The sequence below is a fragment of the Triticum dicoccoides genome, chromosome 6B, assembly GCF_002162155.2.
Source record: "Triticum dicoccoides isolate Atlit2015 ecotype Zavitan chromosome 6B, WEW_v2.0, whole genome shotgun sequence".
Taxonomy (NCBI): domain Eukaryota; kingdom Viridiplantae; phylum Streptophyta; class Magnoliopsida; order Poales; family Poaceae; genus Triticum; species Triticum dicoccoides.
The window spans coordinates 273,778,469-273,782,449 of record NC_041391.1 but is presented as its reverse complement, the minus strand read 5'-3'; the positions used below and the strand labels follow the sequence as shown (position 1 = coordinate 273,782,449).

The 3,981-nt window shown below is 44.1% G+C and overlaps 1 long non-coding RNA gene across 2 annotated transcripts; it reads left to right on the top strand.

Moving 5' to 3' along the window:
* Positions 1–6: 6 nt before the first annotated feature.
* LOC119326531 lies at positions 7–2,026 on the top strand. Of its 2 annotated transcripts, XR_005158030.1 has the most exons (5): positions 7–394; positions 552–786; positions 932–1,043; positions 1,198–1,313; positions 1,493–2,026. It is a non-coding gene; the product is annotated as an uncharacterized LOC119326531 (long non-coding RNA). The 2 variants fall into 2 exon arrangements; XR_005158029.1 differs by having other exon boundaries at positions 932–1,313.
* Positions 2,027–3,981: the final 1,955 nt, after the last annotated feature.

Genomic DNA, 3,981 nt, shown 5'->3' with positions numbered 1-3,981 from the left:
AGGGTTTCTCGAGCGGACGGCATCGTACCGCCGCCGGCCATCCCTCCTCTGGCCCCCTCCCACCGCCTTCTGGCCTTACCGCGCATCCGCTCGCCAGTCCCGGCTCTCCTTTACCGCGAAGCCTGAAGCCATAGCCGCACCCCGACCACGAAGCCGGCGCCCGATCCACTCGCTCTGACCTTGATAGCGCCGTCGGACACCGTCCGTCGACCCCGTCGCCCGTACCTTGACTGAGTCACCGGAAGCAGCCGCCCGACCCCTACCCCGTCGCCCCTACAACAATGCCGTGCGCCCTCCCTATCGACCCTGTGCTGCTTCACCCTACCTCGACCTCGCATCCAGACGTCGTTGCTCTACCTCAGTGAGCTTTTGTATGCCTTGTGGATTGTTGCTGGTAAGACTGAATTGCTGCTGCTGTGAATATTTGCTAATTCTACAGTTATACCAGTTGGTACTGACTATACAATCTGCTAATGTGTGGTAATTGTAATGTAAGATTGTTGATTTTAATGTGTGTTTTTATGATTGTTAATGTGTGTGGCGGCGAACAGTGTTCTGTCTTCCAGTAGCGGCTTTGTCAAGATGGTTGGTTGCTAAGATGGTCAATTGTGGGAAGGCGGTCGACACCGGCGGCCAAGAAGGCAACATCGAGTAGCTCCAAGGTCGGGCTGCAATTCCCCGTTGGCAGGATCGCCAGATTCCTCAAGGCCGGCAAGTACGCCGAGCGCTTAGGCACTGGTGCCCGCATCTACCTCGCCGCTGTTCCACAAGTACCTCGCCGCTGATGTGCGTTTCTACTAGATCTCATCCTTGCCCTTGTTCTTTGAGATTTCTATTCCTCGACCTGGTTATTCTTAGATCTGTTTGCGACTGATTAGTAGTAATGCCTGGATATTTGTGCTATTCTTGTCGTTCTTCTCCATTGATGCAGGCCCTGGAGCTGGCTGGCAACGCTGCCGATGCCAGGGACAACAAGAAGACCCATATCATGCACCGCCACATCCAGCTCGCCGTGCGCAATGGCGAGGAGCTATATATCTCAGGTTGGTTGTAGGGAACACAAGACAAACAGGAGCAAGTCCGTCCATGTCGGACCCTTTTCATTTATTTATTTTGCGAATTCCTTTTCATTTATTCGTGAGCATATGTATGCTACTATTCTTGTCTGAAATTCCTTTTATCTTTGCATGATCGGAGCCATGAGGATTGCTACTCCGTAAGCAGCAGCGTACTCCTAGATGACAACTTGCCCGAATGAGCTGATGATGGTTTCTTGGAAATATATAGACCTATATGATTTATTGTTGGGACAGGTAGTGTACGCATATTAGCCTATTGCATTGTTACTGCAGATTCCAGTGTTCACATTTTCCACCTTGATTTCCTTTTCATATGGATTTAGTAAGACCATCACATGGGTTGTTTGCATTTGCCACCTTGATTTCCTTCTTGTATGGTTTTAATAAGACCATAACATGGGTTAATTGGTCAGGAGGGGGCCAACATCCAGCAAGATATGGTGCTGCAAAATGAATGTGGGGTTTGTCTAGCTAATCAGGTTGGTGTGGTGCAGTACCCTCTGCTGTTCATATCTTCTTTTTTTGTTGCAATTCTGACGTCCTGATTCAGTTGCTTAGTTGTGATAGATTTCCATTCACTTGGTCTATAGATATCCAGAAACCTGTGATGAAACATGTTGCTTGAATTGTCAACTCCATCGCTGGCTATATATTAGACTTACTACACTTTTTGCATTATCTTCTTCGGTGAAAATTTGTTATATGCTAGGAAACAAGCTGCTTCAAATAAACAGACCTAAATACATTCTTAGTCCAATAGTTAATTAGTATAACTATGGCACCACCTAGCTTGCTATTTTTGACCTTCAAGCCATCCATTAGTCCTATGTCGCTGCCCCAATGCACTTGCTTCTTTGTACTGTATTTTGCTTACCATCCTATCAATTGTTTTGGACAATATCTCTAGATGTGTGGTTCATCTACTTACTGCATGAGACATCTTTCCATATTTATCTGAACCATGTAAGTCACACCAAAGATGTATTCTGACACATCCATCTTAATCAGCACTATGTCTATCTGGCTCTAGCTTGTTGTCTATGTCAGGTTTGACTTTAATATCCTTAATGATAAAACCCTTAGTTGATTCATCCACGTTTTATATTATTTATTTAGTAGTATGAAATTTTGATGAAAGTAAGCGTATTTACATAGTACATGTATGTGTAATCAGTTTCCTGTCATTTTCAATACTCGCTTCACCTGTCAAGAGGGGGGAAAAGATTATCTATCTTCACTGACATCCATGGTCCTCGAGTGTGTTCTTATTTCATTGTTACTTGTTATGTTTGTTGAATATCAATGCATTTTGTCCTCAGAATCAAGTTTGACCTCTTTCCTGCTCATGTGTAGTTTAGGGGGGAAAATAGGTCTTGCAAAAAAAAACATGCTTGAGATCTCAACAGTATAAGATTCTTTTTTACTGTGTTTGTGCTAAAAACATGCTCTAATCATTTCGGAGGCTGTGCAACAGAGGACCTGCTTTCAGAGAGTATCATGTATGCAAAGCCAGTAGATTATGAAGATTTACTTGCATCCTTACAGTAGCTATTACATTTTTTGTTTATTCATCCCTATAGTTGGGTGCAAAACTGCAAGTATGCCAGCTGCCTGTCGATGTTTAAGGTTATTGTTGCCATTCATTCACCGAGTCACCGAGTGAAAGATCTGTTGCTCTGTTATTTCAAAAGAAAACAGAAAACTTTCGTGATACAGATTATTTGTGTCTATTTATCCTTTTTCAGAAGTTGTCTTACATGGATTCACATCTTATAAAAAAATTCAAAATAGACGGGCGCGGCAACGCGCGCCATCAATGATCTAGTATATTTTAATGGTTGATCAGTATACTTTAGTGGTTCACCCATGGTGCATGCAGCTAGCAATCATTGCACCTACCATTCTTTATTTTCTCAGGCACAGGCACGAACCAAACACTGCCTAGTCGGGTTAAAAGCACAGCAATCTCAGGCTACACTCAGGCACGTAATTTTCTCAGGTATGGTGCTCAGGGCACCAACCAAACAGCCCCCAACTCTTCGACGAGTATAAATCGGCCCCCAACAATTTGTAAACTAATTCACCGGAATGTTTAGTGTCCGATCTTGACGAGATGTCTAAATCGGACTGATCTAATCTAGGTCTGTCTTCGGCGTCTTGAATGTTAAAAATAGAATATGTCCCCTCCCAATCTTCGATGATCTCATTGGGGGAGCAACTAATTAACGAGCGCTCCTTTGGGAGCCTCGCAACGATCAGCGCCGCTTGGCGCGCTCTCAGCCATTTGCCACGTGTCGTGCTCTGGGCGCTCCCTCCGGATTTTGTTTTTTTATTTTTCCGCATGCGTTTTCGGCTTTTTAAACGGGTTTTTTTCGGGTTTTTTGACGTTTTGGTTTTCTACTGGTCTTTCCTAGCTTTTCGATAAAAAATTTATTTTGAAAAAAATAATTAATTTGCAAAAAAAAAATGCATTTTTTTTCGCAAGAGTCACGGTTTTGTTTTCGCGAGAGGCGTGGTTGTGCTTTCGCGAGAGGCACGGCCGTGCCTCTTGGAAACGAAAAAAAAACGTGTTTTTTGTTTTTTATTTCTTTCGTGAGAGGCACGGTTGTGCTTTCGCGAGAGGCACGGGCGTGCCTCTTTCGGAAAGGGAAAAAAACGTGTTTTCTGTTATTTTTTCTTTCGCGAGAGGCATGGTTTTGCTTCCGTGAGAGGCACGGTTGTGCTTTCGCGAGAGGCACAGGCGTGTCTCTTTCGAAAAGAAAAGAAAAACACGTTTTCTATTTTTTTTCCTTTCGCGAGAGGCACGGTTTTGCTTTCGCGAGAGGCACGGGCGTGCCTCTTGCGGAAAGAGAAAAGAACGTGTTTTCTGTTTTTTTATTATTTCGCGAGAGGTACGGTTTTG